Here is a 21,562-nt window from a genome sequence, read left to right as displayed (position 1 = left end):
AAATAAATAAATAAATAAATCTCACTGACAGTAACTTTTCCGCTGCAATTTATGGGCACACTGGCACTTTGCATGTAAATGAATCCTAAACGTGTAATTACGAGGCACTTTTGAATATTGATTGGAAAGACAAGGACATAGAAATGAAGCACTTGTGAATGCAGCCCTCCTAAGCTACTGTAACAACCCATTAATAAATACCTCTCTGGCTCTTTAGTGCCGGGCTTGCCTTACACTGAGTGAAACAATGTCGTTTGATTTTCGCTGATATAGCATGTGTACTTCATAGGTGGATGGATGGGATGGATCCAATTAGCCATGGTCATTGCTCGTGTATTTAAGCTGACAGCAGGAGTCTTTCATAGAATCTCCTTGATTTTTGGTAGTTTGGTGAAATGCTCTTGCAAAGCACTTTAAAAGCCCATAAAGAGCACATTGTGAGGGATGCATGAGAGATAGATGGAGATTTGATTTACAGCTTTTCTCAATTAGACATGGGTAGGAAATCATTTATTGTCAGTAGACAGTGATGGCGAATGCTTCAAAGACAGTGAGTGGGATCCATACCTTTTTTCTTTTCCTATTATATACAATCAACACTGTGGCTACTTTTGACTCACACTTAAGCTTTCATACGGGGTTTATTAGCACATAATGCATCTTTTAATACAGAGCACTCTGCGGCCGCACATTTGCAGCGGGATAGATGCCAGACGCACAGGTGTGCATAGTGTCTCCTAAGGCCTCCTGACCTTCCACGTGATGTGTACACGCTGGCCCCGTTTTAAGGCGCGAGCCCTGTTAGTAAACACGGACAGAAGGATGAGAGGTACACGTGCCCCGGTCGCGCTCAGCTTGCAAGACAGGCACAACGCAACCTGACAAGCAACAGATGTGTCACACAGGCTGAAATCAAAACAGCCGTCCAGCACGGAGTCGTGCACACCATCAGACACAGAGGTTGCTGTGATGAGGCGGGAAGGCTGCCGAGGCGCTGCTGGCAGATGAGACAAGGCAGCGCCTCCGCTGCTCCTAGCTTCCTGTCTGGCAGAGGACAGGCCCGTTCGTAGGCTGCTTTGACACCCCTAGTCGCTTTGTCATCTGGGGTGCTCGCCACAGCTCTGATCACGCCAACACGCCACATTCAAAGAGCGTCACATCAGCCGCGTGACAGGTAGGCTCTCAATGACACAACAGCCAACGGCGATGTCCTTTTCAATACACGGTGCGAGCACAAATGCACAGTGCGCTAAGACAACATAACGTAGTGTGACATCATTCTGAAAGCTCTTATGTTGTCCTTTTTTCAGTTTGGAAAGAGGTTGGCGACACAGAACAGAGAGCAGCACACTAAAGTCACACTGCATGGTGTCCACTTCATGCAAACTCATTGTTGTGTTTGACAGCCACAGTAGAAGTGCAGCAGGCGTTAGCTTTGCACAGTTAATGATATTCTCTGCAATTTAATCTGCCTATTGCCACTGCCCCATAAGCAAATAGTGTGGCTGCATGTCGAGCTGTGGGGTGGGAGAAATAGGGATCCATCATCAGAACAAGTGAATGAATGAAGGTGCAGCAACAGCTGCTTGACTGATCGCGTACTACAGGCTGTCACCCCACATCTGTTTACCACTCTGACAGCCACACAAGTGTTTATATCCACGGGTGTAATTGAGCTATTTTCCCGAGGGCAGCTGTAACCTGCACTAAGTTATATCCCAACTTTCCATTAAAGCGTGGGGGGGAAGTTTTACTGATAGTAATCACGCCCAGCAACACTGCTATGTAAATATGGCTTATCAGCTGTGCCAATTTGGTTAAGTGGCATGTACGTGGGTGATTCACATATTCAGCCGTGTGGCTCTGTCACAGGCCACATACAGTCATTTATTAAACATAGGTAACTTGCATTGTTAACAAGTGCGCGTGACGCAAGAACATAATCATGAAAACGATGGTGTGTCCAACCAATATTGTGTCAAAAAAAAAAGATGCAAATGCGCACACAGAGTCTTCAGCCTGCCATGTGGGCAAATTTAACCGTCGGCATTTAGTATATGGAAATTGAGAAGGCGGAACATCTAGATCTAAAACACGGCATTTAAATATTCAAATGTTAACACCAAACAATATAATGGCATTATGGCTCTTAGTATTTGCGTACAACTGTTTGCTGCTGTGAGCTCGGGAGTGTGATACAAGGAAGAGCAAGGCGGAGAGATAGTGAGGGAGAAACAGTGAGTGGAGGATGTGGAGTGCACAAATAAAGCCTTTGTCTGCCAGTTATAGGAAAAGACGTGATCATTCTCAGGACTTTGTATACTAGTTCTTTAAATACAAACCTAACATGTTGCTCTAAGTGTCATGACTGTACATGATACATCGGTCCAGTCTGACTTTTATTTACATGTGTTAATATAGCCTGCTACCTCTTAAATAAGAGCAAAACATTATTACTAACATTATTTTCTACATCTTTGCAGAGTAAAAACAGAGAAAATAAAACTGCCGATTTAGAGATAACGTGTCACCTGACAAAGCTTCTGCTTGGTGCACTCTCCTTCCACCGCACAACAGAATATATTTACCATTTTGTAGATGCAGATTTCAACAGGTGTTTTCACACTTACTGTTTTTTACACGAAAAATCAAAGCGAAAGTGACCTAAGTTGCTCAGAATGCGGTTACTTTTTGAAAAAGTGCACCTTGCACCCGTGTTGTTTTGGAAAAGCAGAACTTTCAAAAAATCTGAAAATGCTGAGTGACACTAATTTCTTCTCAGCCAATCACAGTGAAGAGCAAACTACAAACACAGAGAATGTGAGAGTGTAGACTACTTGTTGAAGGTCTGCAGCACACTAAGTGGTGGGATGACATACAGTGGAGCCACAGGTAAACTGAAATGATCAGTATTTTACTATAGAAACAAACAAGGTGCTACAGAACTTTAAAAAATAATAATTTCTCCTCTCAACCGCTCCAAGCAGAGCTTTTTCCACTAAAAAAATAGATCCTTATGGAAATAAAACCATAATGGAAATTTTGATAATAAAACCTGGTTTCTGGTGTCTGGCTGGTCTTTCCTTGGAAAGAATTCTCCAGAAGGGATGCATTTTCCATTAATAACCACAGCACCAGTGGGTGGCTTCTTTTGAATGCATAAAATATACGCTTAATATTTAGCGTGAGTGTTTTAGCCATCATAGGCAAACAAAGAAAATAGTGCCACCAACGGAAAAACGTGACGTGTTGGAATGCAATGCTACCTAGACCTGCAGCCCCTCGTGAACAAAGAAATGTCACATGGGAACATTTGTAAATTTTTCGACATTACATTAAATAAGCAGGTGACTCTTCCTCTCTTCACTCCGACGTCCTTCTTCGTTTTCTTGGCAGGGATTCTGTAGGTCAAACGTTGAGCAGAGACACAGAGGGACGGCGAGAGGAAGAGGGACAGAAGGGCAGGAGGAGGCCACTACGTGACAGGGTTAAACATAGTAAAGGATTGCCGGTACAAGCTGACATCTGTAGCCGCCATCAACACGCGATGTAATTAAGTGGAATCTCCAATTTTTAATTCTATATGCTGCAATAACAGCCCCCAGTAATGAATAATTTAAGGAATAAGAGAGGCTTTTTCACTTTGCGTTTAAATTTAGCTGGTGTCATTGTCCAGCGGTGTGATTAATAGTTTATCAGTCTCGACTATACATCTCCATGAAATATCTCTTTCCATCTGTCATTAAACTGCACATGGAAATTGGTTAGATTTTCAATCAGGCATAGCTTAGACCAAAAAAAAAAAAAGAATGAAAATTACAAAAGGAAATAGCCATCAAGATGTACTCACATGCAGGTAAGGCTGTGACCCAATATAGGACATCATTTATTCTAGCACTACACATCTGCACACTACTCTGTGGAAAAATGACACTTCTACTTCTTGTACAAAAATTAGATTGAGACCTCATGTGAGGCACAACATGCATCCTAAACGTGCTTTTAAGTAAGCCTGAGGTATGTAACAGTGAAAGTGAGTTGTGAGAGAGGGGGCCTACCGCAAAAAGGGGTTGACCAGTGAGCCAGAGATTGGCTTCCCTGTCAAATAAAGATTAGGCCCGTATTTCACCATCTAATCCCTGTAAATCTCCTACGGAGGAACATGGGCAGTTCTGGGGTTTTAATGGCACAGAGGCTTCACAGTGTGCATGTCTTCTTTATCTGTGAACGCACACAAGTACATACCTAAACCTGCAGCCCCTCATTAGACAATGCACTTAAGTCAGGATTACAAAGAAGTTTAAGGTGAAACAAGAAGGTTGCTGTCATTTTTTTTTTCTCCATGATGTCTTTTTTTGAAATACGTACATGTGCCTGTTAGCTTTCCTTGCTAACAAGCTGCATTCCAGCTGAAGTGACTCATGCAGCCCTGGCATTTAGATTTAGCTTTGACTTATTTAGCTCTCCTGTGTGACTTCTTTGACTTCATTTTCTCACAGTTAGTTATTGAATGTCTCCAGTTTTTTTTCACCCCTCCCTCAAATATGCTGAACATTCTTTTTATTGAATTATTAATGCGTGTATATTGAATTATTGAAGGAAGATAATTTCTGATCAGATTAATATTAACTCCCTGTGAAATATTAATGACTAATGTTAAAAACGATGAACTTAGGGAGCTATTAATATAATCATAAACAGACACAGTAAAAAGTGGCATGGAGTCAAATGTGCTAGAAGTGCTCGGGTCCCTTTTAATGCAGTTTCCCTTGAGGTCGGTGAATATGAAATATTGCACCAGTCGACTTTGTACTCAGACGCTCGGTTAATGTCATTGGCCAGTCCTGCCCCGGGGCTGACACCAGTGTCACAGGGGGAAGTTCACCGGCATTTGTCTGCAGGTTACCATTGTCACCTTGTCCACAGTTGACCTGAACTATGGCCAGGGGAAAAGTTGCAAAGATGTTTTGGTGTTAATATTGGGCCGGGCCTTTTATCACCCCTGCTGATTGGCAGAGCTCCTCTGCCAGCTCTGGTCTTCAGCTCCACCTCCCTGCTCTCGCTCTGAGGGCTGGTGGCTGAACTCGGATAAGAGGCCGGAGTCCGCTTTGCCATCTTTTATTTTTTTTGTCACAAAAGGTGGCACAAAGTAAATTTAATCTAGCCTGGAGGAGGTTAAATCCAGCGCTTTGTCAGTTTTGATTAAAACTCTCTTTAGATTAATGATATTCAGCAAAGATTTGATATTTCATTTTGCCGTTCTTTGGTTTGTTATTACGAACTGCCGATTGTATTCATAAAATATGGAAATCAGAAAAAAATAAACCATTATTGTAACATAATGGCAGGCACCTAGAAAATATGGTTACATTAATTATGTTTTAAATGCTAATGCCAGTGAAGAACATAATAACGAAGACATGAAAGACTCTCTATTCAAAATCTGATAGCCAGGGAGAAGCAAATTATTTCAAATATTTGATATTTAAATTATTTTCAAATGAACAGAGACATGAGTAGAGCAGAGGCGAGTAGTTTCCCCTGGTGATCCTCCGGGCGTCTTTGTTTCCTTGGTGTGTCTCCAGCTCATTAATGTTCTAAGCATGTGAGAGAAGCAGACCATACGCCATAACCCCATAGCTGGGTGACACCCCGGGCTCAACACACACACACACACACACACACACACACACACACACACATATATACATATGTACAGCACATACGCACATACATTTACACACGCAACAACCCCTCAGCTGTTTAAAGTCCACTGGCTCTTTCAGGAAGTGATGGCCGCCGAGCTGTCCTGATTAAAATGACAATAGTCTAATTAACTCGACCTCAGTCTCAGTGCACTAAAACGGCTGATGGCTCGCCAGTTCTTGTTTGAAAACCCTTTGTCTCCTCATTGTCCAAAAATATGACTCTTTTTTTTTCCAACAGCAAAATGTCTCAACCCCATTTGATGAGATTTGCTAATGGCAATTATTTCTCATAAGCTAATTAAATCTAGGCAAAGTTTTCCATTCTTTTTTTTCCTCCTGTAGAAATCCTTATGTGCTGTTCTCCAGGGATTTATCATTTGTGGTGGTGGTGGGGGATGCAGTATCACAAGCACCTTCAAGCAATCTCACTCATTTAGATCATATACAATTCCAAAGCGGTGCCATTTTCAATCACAGTCATCTGTGTGTGTGTGTGTGTGTGTGTGTGTGTGTGTGTGTGTGTTGGCCTCTACTCTCGATGGCCTCCATTAGTCAACAGGCCAAACAGCCAGATAGGAGAAGGCCAAAGTTGGCACGCTCGAGCAAAGGAGTCTATTTTATGGCTAAAATCTTTCACCCTTCCTGACACGATTTGAAAGTGAGACTTTAGTCATGCCCCCACGATTCTTTTGCATTATTTGATTGACTCATCTAAAGTGCGGAGGAGAGAAAAAAGAACAACAACATGAAAAAAAAAACTTTAACGACTGAAGAAGAAACTGCTTCTTCTTTTTTGTTCTATTATCCTTCAGTTGGTGATTAAGGTCTATAGGGAGATAATTACGCTTTAGTCTGGAGTTAATGAAACGAAAACTTCTCTTTTCTTGTGAAAAGAGAAGGGCAGATCTTTTGTACTGCTATCTGCAGACATCTCCCACCCCTTGACAAGGCACACAGAGAATTGGTTTTGTTTTAAGGTTGCAGCCCCCTCCGCTGCCTGTCAGTCTGTGGCTGATATGAAGGATCTGTGAATGAAGCCAGAGTCAATGAGGTCTGTCTCCGCTGCACTGCTGCATCTGCCTGCCTGTGAACGTTCGGCACTCTGGAAAACATCAAATGAAAACATCACAACAGGTCATGTGGGATCTGGGCTGATTTAAATATGAAAAAAAGAAAGAATATATCTTCATTCTAGCTGCTCCACATTGTAGTGTTGTTACAGCGCTCCACTTACAGCAACAAGCATGTGTTCGCCATCGAATGACCCTGCTCTGTCGAACATGAAAAGAAACGCGCCGATTTGAATTTATCACACGGCAACACAGCAGCCATATGTGTCATCTGACTTCAGACGCCCCTCCTGAGCACATGGAGGTGTTGACCGAGCCATCGCCCTGCCATGCCCAAGCCGTGCTGCGCAAGTGGCGGCCAGAGAGCACATATTAAACTGTCCTTGTGGAAGTTCACATCTGGTGTGTGTATATGTGTATGTGTGTGTGACTGTGGGGCAGCGTCCCACTCCCCCACCCAACCCTCCTCCACCTCCTCCACCTCCTCCTCCTCCTCCTCCACATGCCCCAACCCCTCCGACAGCACTCTCACATTTCATCATCTGTTCTCCAGCGCCAGGGTGCTCCGGCACAAGTTGGCCGCTCTGGATCCATCTGTTGTTATTATTTTCCACTGATAATTGGCTTGAACAATGGAATGCCTGTGTCCCCCTTGCCTTTGAAACCCTACACCCTGTTTATTTTCCAGAGGTCTCATTTCTGCTCTCTCTCTCTCTCCCTCTCTCCCTTTGACTCCCTTTCACCCCTTCGATTTCTCTCTTCCCCCCTTTTTTCAGCCTCCCTTCACCTAGTGTCACCTCATCCCCCCTCCACCCACCCAACCAACCACCCTGTGATCCATTCGAGAGGGTTTCACATGAAAATGACATATTTGACTGGCCACATCAGTATGTGTCACTCAGCATCTGACGCCACTCTTTTTTTTCTGGAGGGGCTCAGCTCACCATTCTCCTCTTGACAGCCCCCCTCCTCTCCTCCCAACAGCACACACTTCTGCATTCCTATCTTAAATGAGAAAAAAGAACAAAAAAAAAAACAAAAACGGAGAGACAGAAGAAGAGAAAGAGAGGAAGGGATAGAGACTTTAGGAAGAGAGACGTTTAGAGTGGACCTTGGTATAAATCAATTTTCTATGCCGATTAAAATTCCACTTTTATTTTTTCTCCACTTCCACTAGGAGGTGTGCGGAGGAGAAGCACGTGTAAAGATGAATTAAAGGATCACAAGGTGTATGTTTTTTTTTATCGGGGACATAATTGAATGAAAACCCACACCAAAAAATGACCTACTTAAATTAATTAAATTTGATATTTTAGATTTTAATTAGTGTTTTAGGTTGTAATTAAGCAGTTTCTTGTGGAAGTCTTCATGCTCTGATTACATTTTTTTTAAAAATATCAGACAGTTCTGTGAGTTTTATCAAAGTAACATTAAAGTCTATTTAAATGTAGAATACTCATCTGACAAGACAATCAACCCAGATGTATAAAAATCTGTGCGCCCGTCTCTACAAACTTCTGCTCTTCTCATTAAGGACATTTTTGAGGATTGAGGAAGTCTTTTCTTTTTTTTTTTCTCCGCTCCTTCCTTTTGTTCGGCCTTGTGTGACCGTGTTGATGTTCATTTGTTCTGCCTGCTCTTGTCTAATTAAAAGAGGCCAGGACAGGTAGGGCTCTCAGCAGGCATCTGCTCTGTGCCAGTTCTTCATTTGCTGAGTGTTTGTGTTTATGCAAAGGGGCCTCTTCCTGCATATTTAATCTGGAGCAAGGCACCAGCTTTTTTGTTGTGTTAAGACCACATACCTCCAGTCCCTCTCAACACTGCAGTCCAGGCTCTCTCTCTCTCTCTCTCTCTCTCTCTCTCTCTCTCTCTCTCTCTCTCTCTCTCACGCGCGCGCGTGCAAACACGCGCGACTACCACACACCACTTCAACTACTCCATACCTGGCATTCACTGGCAGCGTTCTCCTCTTCTTCAGAAGTGGATTTCAAAACACTCAGTGCTTGGAGGGAATCTGCATCAATATACAGTTTCATGAACATGATGAAAGTCTGTTTAACTGTTCATGGGTGAGTCTGTAAAGATTTCATTATCTTTCCACACTTTCTCTTATTCCTCCTCCTCCTCCTTCGTGCCTTTTATGGGACTCTGGTGGATGTATGTGTGTGCATGTCGGTGCGGGTGTGTTTGTAGGTGTGTTCTGTAAGTGATTGACAGAGTTGGTGTACAGAGTGTAGATATGACGTTGTGTGTTGAGCTGAAACAATTATTCTATTGATCGTTTGAGTTACTTTTTAAAGAAATATTTGCTGCTTTTCTTAAAATCTCAGAGTTGTTTTGTCCTACATGACACTGAACTAAATTTTTTGAGGTTTAGACTGTTGGCCAAACAGAACAAACAACATGAAGGCATTATCTTGGGTTTTGGGACATTGTGATGAGCCTTTTTTTTACAGGTTTCTGACATTTTGTATACAAAACAGTTGATTGATTAATCAAGAAAATAATCGGCTGATTTATTAATGATGATCATAATTGATAGTTGCAGCCACAGATTTGTGTTTGGGATTCTAATTTCAAATCTAAATGTGTGCAGGACAGAAATGAAAGCTCATTTAAAGAGGCTGACTGATAAAATGAACTTTGTTTCGTTCCTGTCACCAGCATCCCTGCGTCCTCAAACTGTGTATTTGAATACATCTAAATTGTGAGGAGAATGAAGAAGAACGTTGGATGTACTGTACGGTTTAACCTGATTAATGGAGGAATGCGTCCTCTAAGTTTAAAACTTTGTAAAACATCAGCCAGCACTTAGCTTATATTTGCGTCACCCTGATGTGGGCGCGCTGTTGTTGTGAAACAGAGTGTGTACAAGTTCATGTGCAGAATCTTTCCTTTTGTCAGTGCAGCAGGGTTGGAGGTGATAGTAAGTGGTAACCCCCCCTCATGGGTGATGCGTGAGGGTATTAGTTCCTCCCCTCACTCATCGCCTCTTGATCTCCCTTTGTCTTTGTCCGGGGAAATGGAATCTACAGCTTATTGATATTAATAGCGCACAGGATCTGTGGTTGGAGAGGAGCTGGGACCTGGGCGAGAGTGGAAACTTGATATGGCTGGGCAGGATTGACAGTCCTCCTACTTGACAAGGTGGAAAGGGGTTGGTTATAAAAATAGGATTGCATAATGTTAACTGTGTGTTAGCCCTGTGCGTGCTGTACTTGTGATCAGGGCTGAAATCTCTAAATGACACTTCACGCGCTAAGTGACAGACTTCTTTCAACTGTGCTGATCCTGAGATGCCCCTGCTGTGACCTCCCGGCAGACACAATGATTCACAAAGTTCACTTTTCTTTTTGTTCTCCTGGATCAATAGATAAGACTTTCTGAAGACACATGGCAGTGTGCACTGGATATCAACTTGATAGGACTTTTTGTATTCAAAGAGCTCATTTAAATAGTGTAAAGAAATGTGTGGCCTTGTTTGTTTTGGGTTAGGAGTGAAATTCCACTTCCTTGGTATTAATGCAGCAAAGCTCTCTGTGTGCACTCTGTGTACTTTGTTCTTAGCTCAGCAAAATGTGAGGGCAGGTCCAACGAATCTGGGGGATCAGACAGGACTGACATTCACCAGACTGCACTGTTGCCTTTTAAGCTTAGAAAAAAAAAAGCGCTGGCTGGATTGAAGTTGGGTTTAATTGGTGGGTTTTGAGTCTGTTTGCGTGTCAGAAAGTGCTGTTGTTTACAGTCTGTGTGGGTGTTACAATATAATGCCAGGATACTGCCAATCACATCAAAAAGGGAAAAAAACTATGCTTGTTTTTTCACTTTTTTTTCTTCTTCTCTTTGGGTCTTTACGAGACTTAGCCATGTTTTTCATTTAATCAGTCCGTCTTAATAAAAGCCCAGAAGAAAAGAAGGAGAGAATAGTGTGCAGTCAGCCCTTTTAGCAGATCGGATCATACAGTAAGCAGCTGCGCTTGTTGAGAAGTGAGTCATGCTTTAGATTTTCCTGTGTTTCAGAGCACAGACAGTGACTTGGAAAATCTCCTGCACACACCCTAAAAACAAACACCAATGACCCTGTATATAGATATCACTGACTCCACACAACTCAAACCCTCCTACGCCCTCTTCTTATTTACACAATGCTCTTAATACGGATCCACCAGCCTTGGGGAGAGTTAACCAGCTCCACTAGCAAACACATGTAGGCTCCGGCATGATAAATAGAGTGATAAATAGTGTGAATCTATTCAGATGCTGATACTAAGTGATCGAAACATCCCGCACGGGCTGCAAAGAACCGAGAGACAACTCTGGCAGCCTCCTATTGACAACCATTGAGTAGAGCATTAATTAATATGGTAATGATGTGTGAAGGTTCATTAACGAGCCGCCACAGAAGTAGCCACAGATACAGTATTAAGCGTGCTCAGAGTAATTAATGGAATAACTTTACTTAGTGGTAAATATTCATGGGCCCTCATCTTTTTTGTCTGTACTGTGTGAAGAGAGAGGAGAGCCTGTCCATTAGAGGAGCTGAAGAGCTGTCCACAGTGAATGTGGGCCTTTTGTTGGGATTGGGTGCGTTTCAGTGGAGGGGTATTAATTCATATTTTGAACATGCAATCTTACAACAAAGCCAAAGGCACTGATAACATACCTGGGACTAGAGAGCATATTGTGAAGCCGTGACCCCCTCACAAATAGGGAAGTCCACTTCACAGGTTTGTGGACAGAATAAAATGAGTCTTTGTTCGTGCTCAGATGTAACCACAGCAGATCATTACCATAGCAAAAAACCCTTTGATTGTCCATTTCCTCTAGAAATAGGTTGTTTGCGTGTTTTGTTTTTTTACCTCATGCCACTATTACAATGAAGCCGGCTGCAATGAAACATTTATTTGGATCATCTGATCCTCTAACGGTAAGAGTCGTCCAGCCGCTATGAGTTGTTTCTTTGTCAAAAGTCTTTGTTATTCTGTTTTCCACGTTGAACACAGTACACCTGCAGCATCCACTCACTTTGACATCACAAGAGAAGCTTGCAAAATGCTCCTCACTTTCCTTTGTCTTTTTAAAATTGTTGCTTTTTGATTCATATCCTTAGCCTAAGACTCTCACTGAGCATGCACATAACCCACCTAGGTGGGTAATTATCTCAACCAGGAGTTGTTCTATTCCCTAAAATCTCAATGTGGGAGTGTGTGATGGGCTCGGTTTTCCCAACCGGGTGAAGCAGCGTGTGCTTGTTTATCCTCACCCTACGTTCTCCGCACCCCCACTGCTCTAAATGGCAATATTACAGCCTTGTGCTGTTTGAAATGGAGACAATTATCTGTTTAGGCATTACAAGATGGGCATTATATTACAAGGAGAAAAGGCGTACAGCTGCTATCAGGATCCCGTTGTTGCCTTTTCTCTCCGATACAAATTTTCCATCATTAAAATGATAGAACATTTATCTAAATGGATGTTATGCGTTGGGTAAACTCATTTAGCTCCCGGGGCTCTTTCAGGTGATGGGAATTAATGATGTTTAGTAGTTTGAAACTGAAAATATCTGTCATTTGTCACCACTCGCCATTGATTTACGATTCCATTGATGATATGTTAATTGAAGTGTAATGAATCACAATAATAGGGTAGTTGTGTGGGAATGGTCCATTTTCGATGATTGTTCAACCCTCAGTAGAGTTCAGAGCGAGCTGGATGTTGACTCGCGTTTTCAACAAGGGCATTTAACACATAATTAATGCTGAAACTGGGCATGTTGGGCTGCTGTGTTTTTTATCTATGCGCAGTCTGCTTTAGATAAACACTTGCACAAATGCCTGGCCGCAGTTTTGACTGCCAAATGTAAGCGGCAGAAAAGAACGGTAGGGAGTTTGAGTTTTTTTTTTTTTCTTTTCGTATTTGGATATGCTTTAATGCTTTTATTCAAATGCACCTGAGATATTGCCCCACAGTCGCTTCTCAGTTTACCATAAAAATAAGATTTTGTTTCCTTCTCTCTTCTTTTTTTTTCATCTTTCTTTGCCTGGGTTGAGTGCGCAGTTAGGAAAGCTGTGTGCATGCAGATCAGGGCCGCCCAGGGGGAGTTGAGTCAGGGCAGTGCAGGTACAGGTACACTGTGTTCACCACCAGGGGAGGAGGAGGAGGAGGAGGAGGAGGAGGAGGAAGGGGGGGGGGGAGCAAGTAAGGCCTCTGCTGTCAGCAATATCCAAAAGTTTTTGTCTTGCAAATAAACCATTCACTCACATCAGACAGCCTCATTGTTCATTTGTTATCACCAGTGGGTGTAGTTGTAGTTAGCAGACGAAAGATGGAAATGCGAGCATGTGTCCGACGGTGACAATAGTAGGCTACAGGGCGATAAACGAGAGGTGCTCTGGCTGCGCGTCTGTAGCTGCAAAGGAAGGTATGCTGACTTGTACAGATTCACACAAACAAAGGAGAGTAAACAGCAACAGAATGCAGAGGATTGATCTCTGTCTGAGGACTTCTCTCAACATGTATCAGACTGTTTGTTTGTGCACGTTATCCATTCTAATCAATAGCAACCGGTGCACAACTTGTTACTGGCACCGCTGCTTTACACCCGTGTCTTTCTAATAATTGACTTGTGTGTGTGTTGATGACAGGCATTATGGCGCGCAGTGGTAATTATTTCATAACTATAAATAATTCTCCATCTTGTGTCCGCAGGGCGAGGAGGCTGTTTTACCACCACTGGAACTGAAGATTGCTTTAAATAAGCAAGTCATCGTAGAAGGTAAACACACAATCATTCACCAGACTCCAGCCCCCTGCATGTGTGTGAATGTCGTATTGAAGTGGCTTAATAATTAACTGAATGCGGTGTGGTTGTCTTGTTTGTGTACTGTATATTGGGTGTGTGTGTTTGCGGGGGCCTCGACAGGTGCACTCCGTCAGTGTGGTTTGAGATGCTGCCGTTTAAACACTAGCTCGGTGAGTAGCAATAAAAGGACGTTTCCCCCCTGAAGGTCAGAATGGACTTTTGGAGTAAGTTTGTGGTTTTTGAATTGGCTTTACGCTGCACTGGGGAACTACACGCCCCCTCACCGTGGAGATATCTGTCTGTCTGTTTGTCTGGAAAAGCTGAAATATGGTAATGCCATGTTTACCAAACAAGTGTGTGTGTGTGGGGGGGGTTACCACACTCTCTCATGCTGTCTTTTGGCATCTCAGCTATTCTGGTGGATATCTCGTATGCGCCTTACGCCCGTCTCCCTATCTTGAGAAGGTTCGGGGGGCCTCCAGGATGTGAAGTTTTGGCTGGAGTGATCCGGTGAGGTGGTGTATGTGTGTGTGTGTGTGTGTGTGTGTGTGTGTGTGTGTGTGTGTGTGTGTGTGTGTGTGGAACAGGGAGGGTGGTGGTGGGGGTGTTAACACTTCAGGAGCTCAGGGCTTCAGAGGAGGAGTGTGTCTGTTTTCTGTCTCGTACAGCTTCAACCTCACTCTCACCGTCCTTTCTCTCTCTCTCTCTCTCTCTCTCTCTCTCTCTTTCTCTCTCTCTCTCTTCCTCTGTCAACATGTTGTGACATGCAGGTAGACAGGTAGGACATGTGCAGCAATGTGCCAAGTAACGACTGTACAGTTAGCAGCGTTGTTTGTCGGTTGAGGCTGTTAGTTACAAAGCAACAAGGCAACAGGATATGTGAAGTGTGACTTCATTTATTTGAGGAGGAATACCCTGACAAAGCACATGGGTGAAATTAGGAAAGATAACAGCTTGTTCTCATTGTTTTTCTTGTTGGAATGCTTTCATAGAATTATTGATATTTTGTTTATTTTTGTTAAGTTTAAGCAAAGATACAAAATTCCACAAAAACAGTAAGTGCTCAAGTGTTCTGCCAAGAAACAGCATTTAGAAGGTGGATCTTACAACTCATTTACCCCAGAAGGAACTTCCAAAGACAAACAGTGACATCCTAGATAGAAAGATTGCTCTGACTTTTAACAATAAACCGTTACTGATACGAGATTCTCATCTTAAATATTAACTGCTGTGGCTTCTCTGTCGAGGTTAGAAAGCGCAAAAGCATCTGTAACTGTCATCGTTAGTTAGCAACGGCTGCTGCAGGATTCTCTTCACTGCAAGAGGAGGCCCTCATCCCCACAATCTGTTAAACAGCCCATACTTCTTGATTTGATTCAGACAATCACCCCCACATTTGGAAAACAGAGACTTGGAGAAAATTGAAGCGGAGGATTCATGCTGCTGCTGTTTATCTGGAGTGCATTCTCTGCATAGTGAGGTCCACTCCAGCAGGCCCCTCAGCTGCCTGCTCCAGATGTAAGACCAGCCTTGAAATCTTACAAATGGTTGTATAATTAACGTTAATGTGACAAAATCAGCCTAATTATTGACATAACTTTCCATTGTGATTTTGATCGCATCACTAATGCCAAATCCCCATGGCAGCTTATGGGATTAGCATGTCTTGGTGTTTAAAGCTCTTTAAAGTTCAGTAGACTCTTGAAACAGTCTATGTTTGTGTGTGGAAGCATGGTGTTCATTTTTGACTGTATGTGGACCGACTGTGCTTTCTGTTTTTAATCGTTAATTGTTTGCAAATTAAGTGAATTCTGAATTAGAAATGCAGTCTAAAAGCAGACTTCTGGAACACTTCATCATCATATGGACACATCTATGTGACGAGGCTCGGCCAATTTATTCAGTCTTGATGATGTCCAACTTTCCAGAAATGTGCCTCTGCTTAGAAGAATTCTCAGATGCCCAAAAAACATCTTTCTCTGTTTTGAGGGCTTCAGAATGTTATCGTCTCACACTGGACTTCATTTGAATTTCATGAACCCATGTAAGGGAGGGAAGAACACATCATGCAAACGCTCAATTTCTCGCAATTCTTTCCTTGCTTTAAACACTTTGGTTTATATTGCCTCAGTTTTAGCCGTTGAGTTTGCTTTGTTTAATCCACTTTTTTATGGAAGTGTTAAGAATAAACAAGTGGATTCATGAGTTGGACCCACAGAAAGGTCGTGTGCAGATTTATGCTGGGATGAAAATAGGGCATCTGTAATAGTTCCCTTGACTGCATTTATTGCTTACTTTAAAAAAGTAATTTCTTTATATCAGCATCAAGCTGAAAATTGCCATGTATTAGTATTAGGCTTGGTAAGCTTCTAATTCTGTGGCATTTACAGCCGGCTGTGTTTCCATGCATTTATAACACTTTGATTCTTAAGAGCTCCTTTAATCGCTTATGCCTAGCTTGGAACATAATAAACAACTCGCTGTAGCAAAAGTGCCACATGGGGGAGATTTCTAGCAAGAAAGTTAAACGCTTCTGTCACTGGCAGTTTTGTTGCTGTGTTTTTCATGCACTGTAAGTGCCGTAATCTACTCTCTGAGCTTGGCTGCTGTAGTTAAAAACAGTGACAGGCAGAATAGATGCAAGGCAGCGTGAAAATGAAAAATTATCGTCCCTACAAAGACGTCACAATGGGGACCAAAGGCAGAGGCATAAAGCGACGGCATGCTTCTGCCTTTTCCTGTTGATTGAGATCACAGGATGTGTCAAAGCTTCTAAACACCATCACCTGGCCGCCGTCTGCTTTCCCTATCTGATGCTCTGCTCCCATGGCCACATCAGCTGCTATCAGAACACTGCCTGGCAGATTGCCCGCCTCTGTATTGTCTGGCTAAACAGGTTGCACAGTTAAATGCATGCCTTATGCTGAATATATTATGTCACATGATCGAGCAACATTCTTATTTCCTCCTGCATCCTCGACAACTTTCATGTGAATTATCTTTTGCTTTCAGGTAGAAAGAATTGCACTGATAATATTATCACAGAGGTGTTATCTTGAATCTACTTAAAATATCTTTTTTTTTTTGGGAGGTGGGGTGGCGTTCGGCAAGTTTCAATTTCTTTTTCTATCAGCATCAAACAGGCATGTCTTCTTTTGGTCTGAAACATATTGACGGCTGTATAAACTCCGGTCTTGCTGGGAGAGTGAGGAGCTTTGATAATGTCAGCCTGCTACCAGGTGCAGACGGCTAACGTGACACAGTCTTTGTGTGAGATTGACTGAGGCGACAGAAGTAAGCAAATTCCATCCGCAGATGAGTTGTCTTACAGCAAGATGAAAAGAAAATCACAAAAGTGAGTGTCAGAGCCTTTTTTTTTTGCTTTGGCCTAGCATCTCTGCTTCAGAAAAAGATGAAATGAAACTAATAACTTGGATTGATTTGTTGTCTGTACAGAGTTCTTTTTTGTGGTAACCTATGTCGGCTTCTGACAGCCTGCCTTTACTGCTAAACAACATACTGTACTGTAACTGGTGGAGTATCAAATATAACTTAATATATGTACATGCTGTCCCTGCTCCCAAATCAATATTACACATTTATGTATTATGACACATTAAAAGAACACCTGTTTATGGTTTCCAGTCCGACTAGAGAATGTCTCTGACTATGTAAGGAAATTACAAAAAGTTCCTACAAGGTGAAGCGATTCTTATTTGGATAATTTTGACTTTGTTGCAATCGCCACGTCATGGTAAATATCACTTTGGCAGCCCCTTTGCTTTCTCCGTTTATTTTAGAAAACAAATCCCTTTTAGGGATAAAGCACCTGGTGAGGCTACTTAATGGAATAGCTTCAGCCCTACGCAAATAAACAGCTCGCATTTTTTGGTGTGAGATTAGGAATGGGGCTGTGAGAGAGAGAGAGAGCTGCAGCGGGGTGGGTAAAAGCCAAACAAAGAAAGTCAACATGTGGAGAGGACAGAAGTGGAGGAGTTGCATGTCTGCTCCTACTTCCTAGTATAGTCGACTGTATGTACTCTAAAGGATCGCACGTGAATGTTGGCACGTTGACATCTTTGAGGACTTTCCCTTTTTTTCAGCCTTTTTTTTTTTTTTTTTTTAATTGCTGACCAGTGAGTCAGCAGTAGGACTTTATTCAAAAGGGCTGGAAAAAAATCAGAGTCTTTGTTTTCCACACATACAAAAACATGCGGCTATTTCTTTTCTTAACCTGGAAAAGATAGCGTGGTAACAGAGCCAAAGAAAAGGGAGTGAACAGGGAGGAGAAGAAGTGACCAGTGAAACATAAAACAGAATGAGGGCTACATTTCTTTTAAATAGCTCAACATGCTGTTGAAATTAGTGAGAAATTGAGCCTTTTAAAGCAGGCATATCAAATAGTATTTCAGTTATTTCATTCAACCATGAATTTGCTCATTGCTCTGATTCACAATATATATTGCTAACAATTTGGTTCCCACTCATTCCCTTGTTGGATGGCCTGGACAATGTTAAAATATGTTTTGAATACTGAGATGCAACTAAGTGAAACCCTTTTATTGAGACCGTGTTCATATCGGGACAGATATCTGATGAATCTGAAAATACTATATGAAAAATGTATCGTCCACCCTCAGCCACGGCTTTATTGCTGGTTTCCTACTGGTTGGTGAGCGTAGAATCCAACACTAAAACCAATAATTAAAAGTGTTGAAAGCTTTAATTGAATGCCCACCCAAATAAATAAATAAACTATAACTATATAAATATATAGTTATTCTTAACAGCCTTAGGCTAGGACTGGGCCCAGTCATTTCCATCTTTGTGTCTCTGCAAAACATTTTGTTGCAGAAGTTTGTGGTTTGTGACGTAGCGACTACTAGTACCGCGAAACTAGCTAAACTTCAGAGAGACTCAATAGCCTCAGTCTGAATAGCCGCTAGCTGGTACATTTTTTTAATTTTTTTTATGTAATAGGCATTTTACTCCCCCGTGGTATTCATTGGTATTGTACATAATTTTATTCAATAATGAGTCATGTAAGGGGGATAAAAGCTCTCCAAGCTAAGAGGCTTGCTAACTGACAGTTAAGCTACGCAACTGTCAGAAAGTTCACACAGTTTATAGACATATAAACATATATATAATATAAATATTTGTATCATTAACTCATGTTTCATAACTTTCTGTAAGCCGTACCTCTTTTGTGGAGCAGGTTATAGTCAACTCCCACAGAGAGGGCTTGAATAAAAGCTAATAGTGCAACACAGCTATTGTAGCATACTGTTTTTTTTGTTTTGTTTTGTTTTTTAAAGGTTAATTATGTGAAGATGGTTTGCTGTTGAACAATGGTGTGAATTCACTTGTCAAAGATGCAGATTTACTTTGCCCTTGGGACAAAATCTACTGTTCGCAGGGATTCCATTGTAATTAAAGAGTTTCCCAAGAAAGTTTTTTAAATTCTGGCCATAAATCTCAACTCTGCTTATGGTTTTGATTGTATTTTACTTGTTTTGTTCAGCTGTTTTAAGACAACATTGAATATTAATTTCTTTAAAGTAATTGAAGTATTGAAAAAAAAAAAAACTCCAATATGCGTGCTGGTATCATCAACCACACTCTTACTCTCCGTGATCACTTGTGTACACACAAACAAAACATTTAGATGTTCTCATTGACATGTTTTTCTGCTTCTTTTCCTCAGACAAATAATATAGTGATTTTATTAGCTTCCCACGCAACACCATTGTTTTCACATTCAGAGTGTTTTCGAAGCATACAGTTTGCATCTGTGACGGATGGTGAATTAGCATGGAGAGAAGGCCAAACCGGGGAGATAAATATGCTTTTTAAATTTAGCCGCCTTAGTGTGGACAGGGCCTGGGAGGGACACGGGAAGTGAAAGTCTGTTTCTACCCAAATGTGGGTTTATTTATGTAATCAAATGAAAAAGGTGGAGGCATTTTTTAAACTGATATTTATTTACAGTTTTCTCTCTCTCTCTCTCTTTTTTTTTTTTTTTGCTCTGGTTTTAGCCTTGGCTCCTGCGTTGTTTTCATAAACAAAGTCTCTCTGGCCGGCTCGAAAAAACACAGGGCTGCTCAGTGCACTGAAAACAGGAATGACAAACACCATTAGCTGAAAAATTTCCATCTCATTGCAACTATGTTATTGTTTACTTTACCATACACGTCCTAATATGGTTACCTCCCTGTCAAAGCGGGCCAGAGCAGAGCCGAGGGGCCCTCGCAGGGAGACGCTTTCAGCTGCCACTTAGACAATAAGAAACAAATGTCACAGCTCGGCAAAATAGCCTGGCTTTCACAGCCTTACAGTACTTGGCCTTCCATGCTGCTTGGCTCAGGCTCCCGTGTGATATTTATCTACTCTCCACTGTTAGATGCCCTCACAATGTACCCCCGCCTCTCACTCCTCTGTCCCCTCTCTTCTTGTCTTTCTTCCCTTCCCTCTGTCTGTCTTGTCTTTGTCTGTATCTCTCCATCGATCTCTGTCCCTGTCCCGGTGTTAGCTATGTGTAGCTTGACTGATGGGCCTCTGTTTGCTGTGTTAAGTTATTTATCAGGGGGTGGGGTGGTGTGTTTGGAGTGGCTGTTGCCCTCCTCCCTGTGGCCGAGCAGAGGCCGGTTCAGCTGCAGGTCACGCCCTGGCCCAAAGACGACGACGCGTTTGAACTGGAAACATCTTGGCGACGCTAAGAGGCCTTTTATGATACTCAGATGAACTCAGAAAACCCTGGGATACAGCAGAGGAAATACAGCATTCTGGAGGCTGTGGCTATTTTATTTTAATTGTTGTGAAGTTTTGTGGAGTATCAGTTGTAAAAAGGTTTTGCTACTTTTTAATACACACTGAATACGGCAGTGATTTTTTGGTGTTTAGGCAGAGGTGCAACGTTTCAAATCCTGACAGAATGTCATCAAAATCTTAAATCTGGACGTTACTCAAATTGCCAATCACCTCGAGTATCCTCTATGGATTATCAGTATATGGGCTATCAGGCATTAGGGTCAAGTTAGTCTGGCAGTACGTGGAAATAGGGTTCTTTCAGATGCATGGACTTTTCTTTTCCCCAGTTGGTGGAAGATGATGGCAGCCTCACCTCAATCCTAAAATCCTCACGTTTATGATATTTGCCCAGCATTATCTGCGCCTGTGGATGAATGGGAGGACAGAGCATGAGGAATGTAGAAGGTCAGACTTCGTGATTTACACAGTACAGAGCCGGAGAATCCTTGGGAAAATACTTGGGCTGGGATCAAACAGACGTCATGTGATATGTTCTTAACACTGACCTTTAAATTCAGGCATTTCACTACTCCCCGCTGGCAAATGATGCACTAAATGTGAGACAATTTGTATTTTCACATTCACAAGACAAGCACACGTTAAAAGGAAGCATTACTTTTTTTAATAATTAGCTCAGTTTGAAAGATACTGCCTCTCGAAGTGGCCATTTATTTGCAAAAATGATGCAGTCGTACAATGGAGCTCGCTTGTGTGCTGATGATGATTCCTTTCATAAAACGATGATACACACCCGGTGATTCACTTCTGAAGTTGGTGAATCACGGCTGCGGTGCCAGTTTTTTTTTTTTTTTTTTAATATGCATAAACATTCATAGTAAAACCAGACACTTTTTCTGAATTCCTGGAAAAGACTTGAGAGCCATGGTTTTCATATGATTGGCTAAAGGCCAATGATGAAATACATGTTCTGAGTCACACTGATATTTGTGAAGCATTCACTCACTGGGAGCCGTAAGGAAGGGAACAGATAACAAGTTATATGATTACACTGATAAAACTCAGTTGTGCTATAAATCAAGTTTGAATCATAGTTCAAAGTAACATACAGTTCTTCAGTATTTGTCGAGCACAAACTATTTCCACTCCATTACACTTATATTTGGTCGATAAGCTAATGGCACCAACCTTTTGTTGTTTAGTTTGTTTTTTCA

The 21,562-nt window shown here is 42.0% G+C and overlaps 1 protein-coding gene across 8 annotated transcripts in view; it reads left to right on the top strand.

Annotated features, from left to right (window-relative positions):
• foxp1b (forkhead box P1b) overlaps positions 1–21,562 on the top strand; it is a 150,481-nt gene that overhangs the window by 36,654 nt on the left and 92,265 nt on the right. For all 8 annotated transcript variants that reach the window (XM_019267268.2, XM_010734949.3, XM_027279262.1 and 5 more), the window contains one exon: positions 13,487–13,553. The gene's annotated coding sequence lies outside the window, so the exon portion shown is untranslated. The remainder of the gene's footprint in view (positions 1–13,486; positions 13,554–21,562) is intronic.

Source organism: Larimichthys crocea, chromosome I (assembly GCF_000972845.2).
Source record: "Larimichthys crocea isolate SSNF chromosome I, L_crocea_2.0, whole genome shotgun sequence".
NCBI classification, from domain to species: Eukaryota; Metazoa; Chordata; class Actinopteri; family Sciaenidae; genus Larimichthys; species Larimichthys crocea.
This window is presented reverse-complemented; position numbering and strand designations above follow the sequence as displayed.